Here is a 16,668-nt window from a genome sequence, read left to right on the forward strand (position 1 = left end):
AGCTGGGCCTGCTGCTGCTTAGGCGACAGGCTTCCCCTCCCTGCGCACCACACCAGTCTGGAGGGGGCTGGGAGTGCTTTGTGCAGCCATCGGCGGCCGCGCGCAGCTCCCCCACCACCTCGGGTTTGTTGCCCTGTCCCCAAGAAAGATGAGGGCCAGGCTAAATGCACTTTCTCATTCACTTTTCCATTTCACAGAAAATATCTTATTTTCTATACGAAAGTATTCATTATACCATAGTTACCATCAAATAGCTTTAAGTGATAACTAGATGTTTAGGAGGTCGACATGTGTATGTTAAGCAGCTCTGAGATTTATTATCCAATTTAGGTAAACGGCAAATAGTGCTATCATAATAGCCCCCTTTTCTTCTGGTTTCCACCTCATTGTCTCTGGATATAGAATAAGAAATGAATCATCAAACAAGCACCATGGGAAGAATGACAGGATAGCTAAGAGCATAGGCTCTCGTGACACAACCTTGGGGCTGCAGATCCCGCCCTTGCCACTAGCAGACTGAGGGCAAAAAGCTGTGACCTCCGAGGACTTCTCAGACTATGGACTGGGTTGAGGATTGAGTGACATAAGCCTTGTGACACTGCCCCAAGCCGCTGTACCCCAAGCTGCCATTTCATCTGAATGTAGCTGGGTTCATGATGGGAACAGACCATACAACCTCCCAGACAGAATGATCCTGCGCATCTCCTTTAATGAAGACTGGCCAGGCAGCCCGTGCCAGCCAGGCCCACAGGACAGAAGACGCAGGGCAGCTGTGAGTCCTGAGGCTATAACCCTAAGTCCCCATCAAAGCATCTATCTGTCTTAGGGAAAGAAACCCTGCTATCTGCACCCAAAAGCTAGAGATTAAACAAATGATAAATCCCCAAAGTTAAAAATCAAATCAGCAGAAGAGGAAAATCCCATTTTCTGAAAGTTACCAAATATTGGCTAAAAGCCAGGTTCTACCCCAGTGTGGCCCTGGGCCCAGCAAGTCTGCACAGGTGTGACTGGAAACTCACAGCTTCCCCGCTTCCAGTGTTGCCAAGAACAGGGTCTCCCATAAGGCTCCGGGTCACAAGAGTGGTCCCATCAAGTATCAGTGCCTTTTTGTTTCCAGTTTGGGTGGACAGCTTTCTTTTCTACCTTATCTTCTTGGAAACATTGTTTCTTGCTGCCATGATACCCCCAGATTCTGTACTGGGCTGAGCTGTGAACACACCAGCTCCCAGGACCTCGGGCCTCAGTGGCAGGTGGGCCAGGGACATAGGGGGCTCCCCTCCTCCTCCTCCTTGAGGGACCCCCAACTCGACCCTGCAGTCCTGTTATCAAAAGTCCTTTGCCAGACCCTCCTCATGCACCACTGCCTGCACACCTGTCCTTGTATTTCCCAAGCTGTGGTCAGGAGGATTCCAACAGAAAACAGAGAAGCCCGGTGAGGGCTTGGAGCACTGCCAGCCATCCCCATCAGGCTGCAGACCCACCAGCCAGGACTGGTGCTCCCTACAAAATCAAGGGCATGGGCTTTCCAAAAGCTCTGCTCCTCAAAGGCCATGGCCCCTCTGACTCTCCATGCAACTCTTCCAGTCTAAGGACAGAAGTCTCCTCTCCTCCCTTACAGGAAGAGCCAGGGGAATGTTCTTCATGGCGGTATGCCCAGTCCCGGCTTTGAAATGTGCTGGGGTGAATGATCGCACAACTGATCAGACATCAGCAAATCCATTCTAATTCACTCCATTTAAAACTCTTGTTTTCCATACAGGATTAGGTTAGAAAAGAACTTAATCACCCCAAATCCACTTTCAAAATGGTTACAGATCCTAAGATCAAGCGTAATGATCAGAGGAAAAGACTGGACCCCTGGTGTTGAGAACTCATGTTTGGTACTTAACTGATCAAACCAACCTTTCTGACCCCAAGAAGGAGCCTTCCTCCAGGCTGGGGTTGCTGTCTTTGGTGTTCTCAAGCACAAATGAAGACAGAGGTAGAGGTGAGGTCAGGACACTTCTCTTGCTGCAGTGGATTTGCAGTGGTGTCTATCGTGAGCCACGTGCCATTCTGGGTGTTGCAGATCCACTAGTGAACAAAACAGACCTGAGCACTGCCTTCAAGGAGCTTTACCTGCTAGTGGAGGAAGAAAGACAACATGGAAATGCATCATGGGTTGGGTGGTGATACTTTGGAAAAAAACGTGGAACAGGGTAGGGCCATAGAGGGTGATGGAAGGGGACATTAGTTCACACGGGGTGGCACAGGCTCTTCCGAGGGGGTGGCATCTGAGCAGGGACCTGAAGTCAGGGAAGAAGGGGGACATCTGCAGGCAGGGTATGACAGTGGGAGCCCTGACCTGGGGCCAGAGGTAAGCAGGCACTGTGTGTGCAGTGCCCAGACCCAGCATCCACACATCTACTCCCCAGCCCATCGGCATCTCGGGAACCAGCCTCCGCATGAGCAAGTCAGCAGAGCGCATCTCTGCCCAAGGAGCCTTTCTCGCCCTTCTCAGCAGCTTCTTGGAAGCCTCCTAACTCAGCACTCACTGGCTTCCCGGGAGAATGATGTTCCAAATTAGGCTTGCATTCCCGACTGAGACACCAGCATCCCATCAGGAAAGGCTCTAACTAGCAGCCATTGCCTTAAACCCTCCATCGTGGCACCAATCTTCTGCCACGAGCAGGAACCCCTCCACTGACCTCATGAGGGCCCTGCTCTGCGGGGCTGCTACAGCTGGTGCCAAGCCAAAAAGCCCAACTAGGTCAGGATTCTGACCTAAAGCTTATCCGCAGATTATGACCTGTGTACGAGCCAGAGTCAATCCTGAGCTCAGGCCTAGCATCTGGATTCAGCCCCCTTCCTGGAACTGGTATGTCTCGCACCATCTCCATTTTCCAGAAGAGAGAAATGAGGTCTACCTGAAGAGGTGGGGTGCCTTATCCCTCAGGGTTCCATCAGGGAGGCAGAATCATTGTAAGTGTGATGGAATAAGGAACTTATTATAAGAGTTCTTAACAGTTGTGAGATGAGCTGGGGGACCAAGAGCCCAAGAGGAGATGTGGGGGCTCAGAGAAAGGTCACTAGCCAGCCCCAGTGTGGGTGAAGGGGTTTGGAGGATTCCACAGAGGTCTGGAAGGCAGGCCCATATAGCTAAGGGAGGCTGGGGGAGCAGTCAGTGGAACATCGTTGGTTCTTAGTGACCATTGCCTCTGTAAGTTTGCGGAGAAGGGTCTGGTGTGGGCCCAAATTGCTGTCAATTTGGCCGGCATTTGGGAAGGAGGCGGAGACGGAACATTCCATTGAATGCAAAAGTAACAGATGCCATCACAATCACCCAGAAATCTGACTATTATTTTAGCCTATGTAACTCCCAAACCACCAGTCAGAAGAGAGATTCTATCTTACTCAGAGCTGGCCAGAAGCTGGCCATGTACTCAAGCTCTGTAGCTGAGCATTTTCCGATTCTCAGGCACAGAATGGGTAGGAATGGCCAGCCCTGCCCACTGGCTCATCACCCAGGCTCAGTTTTGGACAGGAAGGTGTTCTAGGTGTCTAGGCTCTTTTGTCAGAACTTGAAGGATGAAGTGTGGCCAGGTGAGGCTGAGGTGTGCACATCTGGAAGATGCCCTCGTGTGTGTCTAGAACATGTGAGTGTATGTACCTAATAATGGACAATGCTGGAAAAGTTTGTCTCTCCCACTTAATCTTTTTAAAACTATCAGCAAATGGGTTCCTCTTGTCTGAGTCTAATCCAACCACTACTGTTGTCTTACTCACTGGACCTGCTTCTGTACTTGATAAATGTTACTTTAGAGCCACCATATTGAATTAGGCGCTGATTATATCTGATTTACCCTGTAACAGGGTTATGTCCATTTCCTAGCATGTAGCAGAAGGGCCTGATGGTCACCAAGCTGATCCAATAATTACCTCTTAAAATTGTAGTCCAAATGGGTCATGTCAACAAGTTCCCCCAACTAAGGAGGCACCCCAGCCGAGCGGGGCAGGATCTGACAAGCAGCACCACAGCAGAGCTCACGACACCCTCCCCCAAGGCCACAACATCGCATGTATCTGAGGGTGCCTCTTACAGAGGCCACTTGCCAAGGGTCGGAAGTGGGACCAGGAGTTCTGTGGCAGGACGGACTGAGAAGAGCTGTGGTTTCAGAGTCAGATGGAGCTGGAGCTGGGTTCAAATGCTACCCCCTCCACGGTGATCTTAGGGAGCAAGGTTCACTGCTCTGAGCCTTGGGCACCTCATCTGTAAAATGGTCACAACAGTAGCTACTCGGCTAAGCTGTAGCATGGGGAAGGTGATGGCGTCAGGAGCCTGGCCTCAGCCCCACAGAGTCAGGAGCTCTGGAGTATCATGGGCACTGCTGACATATCCCATTTGTAATGAGGTGCTTTTCTCTAGACAAGGTTCTTACAGAAACCATGTCAATGCTTGGCTGCCAGCCAAGTCCTCAGCCCGTGGGGACAGGCGATGAAAAGCTAGTAGTACAGGCAAGAAGCAGCTGACCAGGCACCAAGTCCTCCAGGAAAATAGGGATCACCTCCCGTATCCACATTGTAGTCAGGTGCCTCTGGGGGAGCCTGGGCCTGCTAGGTCCTTCTGTGTGGGTGTCCCCAGGATGGGACGGGTGGCACATGGTTCTTCCGGACCCCTCGGACTAGAAGTGATCCCCTCCAGTCCTACTTGTCTCCATCCCAGGTAGCAGACATGTCAGGGACAGGGTGACCAGAGGTGCAGTGGGGTCTCAGGCCAGAGGGTGGTGGGAGTAGGATGGCAGCCCCTCCTGCCTAAGCCTGCACCCCAACCCTGAAGCCTAAGTAGGAGCGGCATAGGCCCAAAGTCCCTGTCTGGGGAAAGCAAGGCCTCCCTCTGCAGCCCAGCCAGGCCTGGGTTTGAATCCTGAAGTGACCCCCCCACACACACCCATAGGGGCAGTTTTCTTCCTTCAGTATTTGAAAGAGAATCCCAGCACCTCGAGGTGCAGGGAGAGGCTCTGTGGCCTGAGGAGGCCTGGAGAGTCTGCTCGCTACAGCCACCCTGTTTAAAAACAAGTGAATCAACAGAGGGACTGTTCATCAATATTTTAAAAAAGAACTGTAATTAGAGGTTGGTGAACCCCCCACAGCTCCTGGCCACGATGTCAAAGGCTTCCTTGACCTGGAACTGGGAACAGAATGAAAAGCAACCGCAGACACGGTCGGCCCTGGCGTGTTCTGCCACAAATCCCACAGGCCAGGCGCTCCCCACTGAGGCTCATAAAAGATTCTGTGGCTAGTAGAAGTCGCATTTCACATGCGTCCACATTCTTTCATTCCTGGGTGGTTTTTCTTTCTAAACTTGGGAATAGGGGCACTCTATTTTAAGAATATTAATTACCGTCCAACTTTCATGTACTAATGTGAACACCACCACCAACCAAAAACCCAACTCTGAACTGAGGAGAGGAAACAAAAGTAATTTATGGGATAATTTCGTGTCCACATCCCTCAAGGTTGCCTGAGAACATTTATCTAATGCATTTATTTCTGGTCAAGAGAAGTGAATGGCTGGCTTTTTGGTGGTTTCTGAAGAACGAAGGGAGGGCTGGCCACCTCAGCCTCGGAGGTGCCGGCTCGGGCCACCTCAGGCCAGGAGTCCTGCTCAGGGCTCAAAGAGGTAGTGTCAGGAAGTTAAAAATAGAGTGAGGGACCCGGCACAAGCTTTGACACATGGTTTTCTCATCCAGGGACTGCCACATAGGGCCCTCCTTTTCCAGCTATTCTAAGTGAAAAAGAAAAAAAGTAAGATTATCTGAGAACTAAATTTAAAAAAAAAGTGCTATATTTTAGCTACCTTTTCTGCATTCTTCCGCCTTCTCCCAAGTGTTCATTTTGGCTCCTCTTTCCTCACTGAGCCAAAAATGGGATGAGTCCCGTGGTTCTGTCCTTGACCCCCTTTTGTCCTCCACCTGCCCTCATCCACAGCTGGGGCTTCGGCGCGGCGCCCACGTGGCCAAAGCTCAGGCACGTGCCAAGCAACTGCCTGCCTCTTGGATGATCCCCGTCCTCCTATAAGGCCCCCAACTTCCCAGAACCAGATCTGACATCTCCCTCTGGAGGGGCACATTTGGGGCATATCCCCCCCCCCCCAACCCAGTTGTCATTCCCCATAATCTTGTAGGCTGGTAGCCAGGACTGTCTGACACGTGACCCTGGTCCCAGCCTCTTCAGAGGCAGGAAGGGGAGCGATGGGCGCTCCCTATGGGATTCCCTAATAGTAAGCATGAAGGGAGACTGGGAAGGCTTCCCTTAGGCCTGACGGGGAGGAGCAGCCGGCCCGGCAAGCCAGGCAAGGGGGTTTCAGGGGGAGGGGACAGTGCGAGGAAAGGCCAGCTTTGAAAGAGACCAGGAACTGTAGACGGAGCAAGGAGAGCTCTGGAGGCTCGAGCAGCGAGGAGGGACGCCGGAGAGGATGGCGGACTCAGGGCACGGGTTTTATCCTGGGGGTGTTTTCAGCTGGGAGGGTGCTTGGGTTTACGTGTAGAAAGAGGACCCTGGTTTCTGTGTGGAGAATGAATGGTGGAGGAAAGTCCGAAGGACACAGTGAGAGATGAGGGGGCTGACCGGACACCCGGTGACCCCCAACAATAGCTCTGCCTGGCTCCTGCTGGCTTATCGCTTCCCAGCACCCCCAGCTCTCTGCCCAGACAGACATCCAAGGGAACAGCCCCCACACTGATTCACACTCGGGTGTTAAGAACAAATAGTGGCACCATCCACCTCAGATCCCTCTGGGACACAGGAGGGTGGCAGCAGAGGGGAGGGCGGTGGCTGCCAGCCTTCCCAGACCTCTGGGGGGATTCCTCCCCTGCCCGTGGGTCCTTCTGAGCATTAGGGAGCCCTGTGGGGTCAAAACTCAAGCCAGGAGGGGGCCATGGATGAGTCTTACTTCAAACCTAGGCTCTGCCACTCTAGCTACATATTCCCAAATCTCCCTTTCTACACGGCAGTCTAACTGATGCACTAGCTCAAATGACCAGGAAGTTTTCTCAGAGCTCCTGCTGTACCACTTGGAATAGACAGAGGGAACTGAACGTTTTGGTGACCGTCATTCTGGCCTGGTTAGAAGCCACTATATAATCCAATCGGGGCTCCCTGAGTGTCTTTCAGGGAATGGATTCTGTGCTCAGTGCTCAGGGGGCTCTCGGCTACAGTCTGATACTCGGTGGGTGTGAGATTGAAGTTTGGGAGCTGGCAGCTGCAGAGTTGAGCCACAGAGGATGGGTGCCAGGTGGACCAACGGGGGGTGTCCCGGACACTGGGGACAGCATGTACAAAGGCACGCAGGCGTGAAAGAGTATGCAGTGTTCCAGGAAAGATAAAAGCCAGAGCCGGGGCCATCAGAACCAACCAGTGGGAGGGAAGGAGAGGCAGAAATGAGGCAGAGGAAGGCTGCGCCCCATCACCAAAGGCCCCCAAACCAGGCTGGGTAGAGGGATTTGTTCTTTGTACAGAGGGGGATCTGGAGGTGCTGGACAGAGGAAGGGGCAGCATGAACTCAGAGCGGCTTGGGCTGGGAACCTGGGCTGGGACTTGAGCATGGTAGATGGCCCACAGCAGGCAAAAACTGAGGAGGCCCAAGAAGGGAGAGAAGAGAAGGAGCAGGGACCGGAAATGGACTGCAGAGCTGGAAGTGACTGGCCTTGACTCTGGATGGGACGAGTTGAGGGCGGAGGGAAGGGCCAAGAAGAGAGCCTCTGCTCGCTGGCCGACTGATGGGGGCTGCGCCCACTGAGGCTTCTGGGGGACTTAACTCCACCCTCTGGCTTCCCTCCACTGCTTTCAGTCCCCCTCTATCTTTCTCTCTTCTTTAACTGCCACCAATAGAAAACCAAATACTTTTTAAAGATTTTATATCCTTGGTTTTCATTTTTAAAAAATGAATAAGTGCAATGTTTCCTATTGCTTTCTCAAATAGAAAAGCAAAGTTACCTGTACGTGGTCTCTCATGTGTATGAATGTCTAAATTCTAATTTTTCCCGTGGTATATTAAAAAAGAGAGAGAGAGAGAGAGAGAGCCATTTCAGGCATCAGGATGAGATTTGGCAACACCCCTTTGGTGCCCAGCTGCGCCTCATGCCCTCAACCCCCACAAGCCCTGCCCCCTGAGAGAGCCTCCGGCTGGGCAGCACATCCCAGGCTCCTCATCTGAGGAGGGCTCGTGGAAGACCCAAACATGGTAGCCCTTCCCCTGTGGGGTCTGCGGATCGTCTCTCCAAGCCAGGGGCACAACCCCAGGACGATGACATTTTGATAAAGTTTTAAAAAACGATTTCACTTTGCAAGACAAATAGCTAATAAAATAGATTCTTTTTTGGTAACCGCCCATACACCAATCAATCTGTCACTCGGAAAACTGTTTCCTGAGAGGTGTGAAATGAGGCCACTCTGGAGTTCTGTGGGAACAGAGAGACCCCGAGAAGCTTTCCATTCCCAGATTACACTTGCTACCCCAAAACAGGGAAGCTCTCTGATTCAGATCTCAGGAAATACACAGCTGATTAGTTGCTCAATCAATACCAACTTTTTGAAAGACGAACAGGAGTCTGTCCCACCGTTTACATGCAGCCCGCCCACACCATCAGGTGTGCCTCTTGCCTCTGTCTCTTTCCAATTCCATCCCTATTGGGAAAAAAATTTTAAGTGTTCCCCACCTAGGGGGCTTGCAGAGTGGTTCACACCAAAGGCACCTCTTCTGCGCAACAGACTTTCAAGTAACAAATTGAAACAAAGGGTCATGTCAACACCACCAGCAGAAATAAAAAGGAGAAGCCTTAGTCATAAGACACAACCCCTCTGTGCCTACTGAGGCCACTAACAGAATACAGAGACCCTCACCCCCTGCACACTCTCTTGAGCTACTTGCTTTTCCTACCTTTATTCTCCCTTAACTCTAATTCCCTCACTGCTTTAAAAAAATCTATTATATTGTACGTAGAACACAGTTTAAGTCTTTTTTGGAACAAGATGGAATAAATCTGAGTTAACCAGAACCTCCCTCAAACCAGTTCTAGCTGCAGAGTTCTGCTGTACCAAACCTACAGCAGCAGCGGGCTCCGACAAGCGCTAAATACAGAACAGCGGTTGCACACAGTGGGCCCTCAATTATGTGTCAGTTCGTTTGTCTTTAAATGATGGAATTTGAAATGCCCGAGGAACAAATAAGATGAACAGTGTAATAACGACTGTGAGAGAAATGTGACAAAAAACAATAATAACAAGAACAGATCAGAACTCCCTGACCCAGCCCCCTCCCCCCAAAAAAGCTGTAATTCCATGGTGGAAACGATAGAATAACTGAAACGCGTCCGAAAGTAGACGTTGAGATGACTGAAACAATAGAGCAAAGAAAGCAGGGATGTTGAGGCTAAAGTAAGACATCAAACCAGAAATGCAAACAAAGAAGACAATCAGAGAGGTACAAACAACCCACTTGGAAATGAGAGATGGTGTCACAGCCCTACAGCTGGTGAGAGAAAGAAAAACAGGGCGAGGCACACGATGAGGGAAACAGTCAGATAAGAAACAATACAAGAAAAGTTCCGAGGGAGATGAAAAAAACAGCTCTGCCTAGAAATAAAGAACGCACACTGTGCCTTTCAAGTTTAACTCCAAGAGAAAGAAATCAGCATTTGCTAGTTACAGTATGGAATGATCTGGCAAGCTGAAGGGAGATACGTTCTTTTGAACTTGGATAAGAATGACAAGAGGACTGAGATTCTGAAGACAAGATGAATCTCGGATAGAAATGTGGCATTCGAACCACATAGGAGTGTTCTAACCCCATGGCAATTATGCTCCTAAGACTTGCTATGTGTAAGTAGAAGAAAACAGACTCATTAAAAAGTAGGGGGTAGGGGAGGCGGAATTTGTGCACAATTATACTTAAAAAGAGAGAGGGAATTTCTGGCTTTTTACAAAAATATGAAAGACAAAATCTGATATAACAAGACACTGGGATTAAAACGGACCAGTTGAAAAAGAAAGAGGAAGTGATTTGATGAAATTCAGCCACTCCTGAGATTTAACGTACGCTAATAATTCCCAAATCCTGCTCTAGCCAAGACTTCTCTGAGGAGTTGTGGGTCTGAATATTCTACTGCCACCTGGACAGATCCGTGCAAATGTCCCCCAACACCACAGCACCCCTGGCCAATGAGCGACTTCAGCCTCCATTCAGCTGTGTAAACTGGAGGTCCTTTTCCATGCTCCCCAGGCTCAATCGTATCCACTTGTGTTAGTCTGCTGGGCCTGCTAGAACCAAAGATCAGACAGGGTGGCTTAAACAACAGAAATGTATTTTTTCCCAATTCTGGAGGCTAAAAGCCCAAGATCAAGGTTGTGGCTGATCGGGTCTCTGGTGAGAGCTCTCTTCCTGGCTTTGCAGTCCTCACCTGGCCTTTCCTCCATGCAGGTATAAGGCCGTGGGAGGCTCAGATGTCTTTTTTTCTCTTTTTCTTTTTTTTAAGATGAAGTAGTTTTCTGTGTTGCATTTTGTTTATTTATTTTTTTAAGACTTTATTTATTTATTTGACAGAGAGAGATAGCAAGAGCTGGAACACAAGCAGGTGGAGTGGGAGAGGGAGAAGCAGGGCTCCCACTGAGCAGGGAGCCCAATGAGGGGCTTGATCCCAGTACCCTGGGATCATTACCTGAGCCAAAGGCAAATGCTTAATAACTGAGCCACCCAGTTGCCCCTCAGATTTTTTTTTTTTTTTATAAGGACACTGATCTGATCGGGTCTCACCCTTCTGACATCATTTAACCTTAATTACTTCCCTTAATTACTTCTCAAAGTAACCTTAATTACTTCTCAAAGACAGCCACACTGGGGGTTAGGGCTGTAATATATGCATTTGGTGGGGGGAAGGTCCTCTCACCAGCCACGGCTAGCAGTGAATCTGGGGTACTTCTGCACGCCGCCAATAAGGTCTCAACCAAATGCACAGACCAGCCTCTGAGCATGCCAGTCCAGCCATGCCTCTCCTCTTGCCTTGGTATTGGATGTTTAAGGGTAAATCCCTTCACCAGAACTCAGTCAGCACTTTTCCTCAAGGCCAGCAACTGCTTCTCACCCTCACCCCAAGGGGCTTCCAGCAACCCAACCTAGTCTCAGGTCTGCAAGATGTCTGACCCTGACACTCAGCTAGAGGGCTGTGTGACTTTACATATGTTACATCTCTGGGCTTGAACCTTAATGAAGGTTCCTGGCCCCAGCATTACCATGTGGATAAATAAATCAACCTCCTAGGTGCCAGGCCCTGTGCACACATTATTTCTGGACCTGTGAAATTAGGAAGAAAGTAGAAACTGTAGAAAGGAAGTAGAAACTAAGGCTTGGAGAGATGCCGTGCTTGAGGCCACTACTTACTGTTCTAGGGAGCAGATCCATCCAGCTCCACTGCTGGTTCTCCTGACTGGGCTATGTCTCAGGGGACGTAGAGGCATTCAGGAACCTGGCCCAAACATCCAGGGACATGGGCTCACTTGGAGCTGCACGTCCACCAGAGGTCAACCCAGGTGCTGGTCTGCGGTCTTGGGGCCTGCGGGCTCCTGGTGGACAAGCAGGCAGGCGCGAGCTCAGGACCACTGCTGGATCCGTAGACACTGCCTTGCTGTGCTGGATAAACAGCCCACTTTCCATGCCCGCCCCCCAGGCCCGCCCTCCCCTACTGCCTATTTAAGCAAGGGGCCCTGACTCCACTCTGCCCAGGCACTGCCGGCTTCCGGAGCTAGGAGAGCAGCCCTGCAGTCCTCACTCACTCGGGGATGAAAGGTCCTTCTGTTTCACCATTTCCTACTGGTGCGTGTTGAATGATGATGCTGGGCTGGGTTGTAGCGGGAGCCGATACTGTTGGCCTAGGAATGAACTGAGATGTGTAGCAGGCCTGAGGGCGGCTCTGATTGAATTTTCCCCATTTCTAATCCCTAATTTGATGTGCTCTTATTTTCAAAGAGGGAGAAGGCCTATAGTTTATGAAAGGACAGAGGGGAGCATATTTCAAAACAGGATCTGACTGAGAATATCAATGATTGGATGAGTTTTTCTTTTGAGGGAAAAAAAAAAAGTCCTGTAATTTCAAGGTTGTAGTGATCCCACTTCCTCTCGGGAGCCCCTCCCTAAATAGTTCCTGTCATTTAATTCTATTTTGAAAAAATGTGCAGAGAATTTTTTTTTTAGAAGAGTTTGGTGGGGGAGAGAGGTTGTGCAGCTGGAGGGGGACAGTTTACGGAAGGTCTGAGGACAAAGGGCTTCCTTGAGAAACTTCTTGTTGAGAGACGTGGACTGAGCTCCTCCCCCACCCCAGGGTGGTGGGGCCTGAGAGTCATGTGGGCTGGGATGGCTCAGTAGAGGCCTGCCTCCTTCGTATCCACTTCTAGATGCTTGCCGGCCTGTGGCCTAGGGTCAGGTCAGCCCACGAAGAGGGTGAAGGACAGAGGTGCACATAAGTCATCAGCCTGTGGAGGGTAAAGAGGCAGGCATCCCAGGTACAGGGGACAGGACCTCCCCTGGAGGCCGGAAGAAGGCCCCCTCTGACCTCCTGGCTATGGGTTGGAGGTTGGACTCCCCAAACTATAGGTGGGGAGGGATGCCTCCAGGTGGTTAACTCAGGGGGAAACAAGTTAGGGTGTCTACATGGGAAAAAGGGTTCCTGGGGGGAACACAGGTCCTAGGGGCCATGGCTTCCCTCTTCCCACTCTAATGTGGCAACATCAAGTACCCATGCTCCTTTGGTCGCGGCTGCCCAAGACACTGGAGTGACCTCATGTCTGACCGGGAAGGGGGTACCTAAGGCTCAGATGGATAGCTGACCCAGGCCTGGAACCCGGGTCTCCCTGGAGCTTCTCCATGGGGATTCCTAAGCAAGAGAGAGCCAGTTGTTTTCCGAGAAAAGAAACACTCCTGCCAGCCCTCTGCAACTCCTTCTGCTTGTGGGCCAAGAGACCGGGACTTAAATTCCGGATTTCTCGGAAACACAGTTTGAGTGATTTGCAAAGTAAATGTCTATAAAGGACGGGAACTGGTCCGGAGGAGAGGGTTGGGGAGGAATGGTTGCTCGATGTGACGGTACTGAAGAGGGTCCTGGCCTGAAAAGGTGGAGGGCCGACGAGGGCCGCACGAAGCCCCGCGGGGTGGGAGTTGAACTTCCCAGGGCCTCAAGTCAAGGGTAAGGCTGGAAAGCTGAGAGCGGGACTTGGGACTAGGGGCGGGACTAAAGAGCCGGAGCGCCTGAAGCTAGGGAACTTGGTCAGAGAGAGGCCCGGGCCTGGGGCCAGGGGGCGGAGCCAGAGTGTCCCGGGAGAGGTCAATACTCGAGGCCTGGGGCGAGGTTAGAAGGGGAGGGCGGAGCCAAAGAGAGAGGCCCAGCCCACCAATCCCACTGGGGGGCGTGTCTGGAGCTGCTGCGGACTGAGCCAGCGAGGGATGCAGAGAGCCGGTGACATCGTGTAAAAGGCCACCGCTCACAGAGGGTCCTCCCGACCGTCCCCTAAGTAGACCCCACTGAGGTCAAGAAGTGTCTCTGCTGAACGTCCCCTAGACAACTATCTTTACCCTTATCTGCTGCGAACGCGCCCTGTTTCTCTCCGTGCGGCTTCCTCCTCCCTGCCCCACCCCTGGTCCGGGTGGCCCCCGTCTGGGTTCAGCTCTTTTACCGCCTGGGTTCAGCTCTCTCCCATCCCCACGTATCTTGGCGAGGCTGAGATTACACAAAGGTCCTGGGGGAAAGCTCCCATTGTTCCAGCTTCGTCTATCAGATCTAACCCAGGCCCCGAGGCTGGAGCTCTGAATTCGCCTCTCTCCGCTCCCCACCTCACACATCCGCAGCCTGGCCCGGGTCCAGCTGTTCTGGTAGAGTTCTCATCCCTCTCACCCGTCAGGCAGAGCCCTCTCCACCTGTCAGCCCTCCTACTTCCCCCCAGGCCTGTGCAGGTTTGTGGCACAAACCTCCGTGCCCCTCCACCCCTTCCGGCTGCACTTCCTCCGTCCGTGTCCTCGGGGACAGCCGGGTCCACACCCTCTCCTTGGCGAGTGGAGGGTGTGGCGCTGCCTCTGGCGCAGGTGGGGCCCCTTGGTCTTTGTACCTGGCTCACCTGTTCTGGGTTGCTGGGTGGCTGTAGGTTGAGTCCCCGACACCCCCTGTGAACCGCTCATCTGCTTTCAGGTCCCGATTGCGGTGGCTTCCCCTCTTCAGACGATCAAGAGGGTCCCAGCAGCCCCTCCTCAGGTAAGACAGGGGCTTCTGGAGGGGGAGTGATGCACAGGTCTCCCCACATAGGCGAATTATTCATGTTTTATATAAAGAGGTGCTGTGTGAAATTAAGAAAAGATTCTGTTGTTTGGTTAAAAAGTTTAGAAACAGAGCTCTGGGTAAGCCATCAGGGGGCTGGCACTCTGGGCCGACCCCTCTCCCTCCCTCTGAGGCGAGCAAGGCCAGGGGAGGGGGTGTGTCTCACCCACCCAAATCTTTGGAGAAAATACAAACTGCTTCAATACACGGGGAAGACTTGAGGCAGCACTTCACAGAAGTGGAGGAATACAATATAATTGAAATGTCGGGAAATGTAACCAGATAGCATTACCTACTAAACTATTAAAAATTTTTTTTCTTTTAATTGCTTAAACCCCAGAGCTGGTAAGGATGCTATGAAACAAGCACTGTCAAACAACTGGTGGAAAGCGATTTGGGCCGGGGAGGGGACGGAAGGGGAGTTGCTGAGGCTTATGGGTCCTCAGGGCTCCTATTATCTGCCTGCTCTGAGCTGGACACAGCTAGTCAGGTGATAAAACCTAAGTGCTTGCAGGGGGACACAGGCCTAGGAGTTAGAACACAAAAACCTGCATTCCTGGGACTAGGGGCAGGGGCGGTGGGGCTGGGGGGGGGGGGGTTGTTGAACAGCTCAGAGGCTGCTGGTGTCAACCACAAGAGCACAGTCCCTGATCTGCAGAGACAATCCACAAGGCCATCTATGACACTTCCTCACTTCCCCCCTTTGCTCTGAGAAATGGAATTTGTCACCATTGCTCAGCCTCCTCTCTTAGTTCTGCTTCTAGCTTAGTAAGTCTGAAGATGTGGGGGGCTGGTCCCCCTTCTGGTGTGCAGACTGCCAATAGGGGCAATAAATGCACAGAAACCACCAGCCAGGTTAAAGGTCCCTCTCGTTAGCTCTGGGGCCAGAGAGCAAGAGAACTGGCTGGGGATTGGTGAAGAGACTGAGAGACTGTCACGGTGACTTCTGAACCCTGAGCCCCCTCCTGAGCCTGAGCCCCATCCCAGCCCACAGATGAGGCCTATGAGGGAATGGCCCCAGCAAAGGCAGGGAGGCCTAGAAGGGTGTGGTCGGGAACCACACAGGGGCCTTGGGACTTCACAGGTAGGAGGGAATGCAGAGCAATCCTGTAGACCAGAATGCTGAGCCTAGTGTGCCCTTCCCTGCCAGGTGCTTGGGCATCCTCCTGGGGTCAGGAGGGGTCACTGAAGAGTTTAACAGGGGAGCAGTGTGGTCTACGGTATAGTTTAAAAAGATCCCTGTAGCTGCCATGTGGTTCCAGAGGAAGGGAGGTCAGCTTCAGGGAGACAGGTAGTGGCTGGGCAGTGTCTAGCTGGGACAGAGCGGGGCCTGAGCTGGCTGTGACCCTGGGAGTGGATAGGAGGCATTAGGGAGGCAGAACAGAAGCTGGTGGGAAGAGGCAGGGTATGGAGGATGTCCAGAGCCTCAGGGACTATTCAGGAGACAGAACTGGGCAGGGGGGAGGGGGGGAAGGAGGGGGATGCAGTGGACAAAGAAGTCAGCTATCCCGAGAGACACCTGGGAACAGGTGATACTGAACATTCAATGAAGGGAGCGGAGAAGAGGCAGGTCTAGCTCCTCAGGGTGGGCAGGGGAAGAGGGGACAACCAAAGGCTCAGAGAAGCCACAGCTCCAGGGACAGAAGGGGCATGAGAAGGATGGTGGCCCCAGGACCCAGGGCAGAGGGCCGCGGGATGGATGAGATCACGCAGCTGAAGTCTCATGTGGGGCCTATTTTTAAAAGCAAAATCAGGTTGAAACGGTATAGACCGTTTCCCTTTCGGTGCTGACCTCTGTTCTGGCAATTTTCTCTCCAAAACTTTATCAAAGCCTGGTGGAACCCCCTATCTACCGTCTCTCTAGTGGTGAGGGGGGTGCAGGAAGCCTCAAGCCAGGGGTGCTGCTCGGACCCTTAGCCAGCCAGAGGGTCACTCATCCATCCCAGAGGGCAGGACACGGGCCGGGCCAGTGAGGCTCTGCTCGCCCTGCTCGGAGCCGAACTGGAGGCTAGGCTGATCGTGTGGTGTAGGTGGGAAGCTACTCACTCAGACATTCTAAGCATTTAACTTAAACAAGCCCGGCTTAAGCAAACTGTCAGTGAATGTGTTGGATCCTCCTTTCAGGCCCATGTTTCACAGCTGCTCCTCCCTGGCATGTCCTTGCCGGCCACCTGGGACCGGGTGGGTCATTGTGGTCAGAGCGTGGCCCCCTGGGCAGGATTTCAGAGCACCTCTGCTTCCCACATGCCTGCTCTCGGCTCTCCCAGACTCTCCTGTATCTCCCTCCCTTGCTCACTGCTCATTCCAGCCACCACGTACCCCCTTCCTGTCTCCA

General features: G+C 52.1%; 1 protein-coding gene across 10 annotated transcripts in view; it reads left to right on the plus strand.

Annotated features, from left to right (window-relative positions):
- Window positions 1–16,668, plus strand: part of SMPD3 (sphingomyelin phosphodiesterase 3) — an 81,369-nt gene that overhangs the window by 39,513 nt on the left and 25,188 nt on the right. For 2 of the 10 annotated variants that reach the window (XM_059153056.1, XM_059153051.1), the window contains exons 1-2: window positions 13,689–13,894; window positions 14,208–14,270. The exons of 1 other annotated variant lie outside the window; for it this stretch is intronic. The gene's annotated coding sequence lies outside the window, so the exon portion shown is untranslated. 7 more of the 10 variants (XM_059153049.1, XM_059153048.1, XM_059153053.1 and 4 more) reach the window with 6 other exon arrangements.

Source organism: Mustela lutreola, chromosome 16, assembly GCF_030435805.1.
Source record: "Mustela lutreola isolate mMusLut2 chromosome 16, mMusLut2.pri, whole genome shotgun sequence".
NCBI lineage: Eukaryota > Metazoa > Chordata > Mammalia > Carnivora > Mustelidae > Mustela > Mustela lutreola.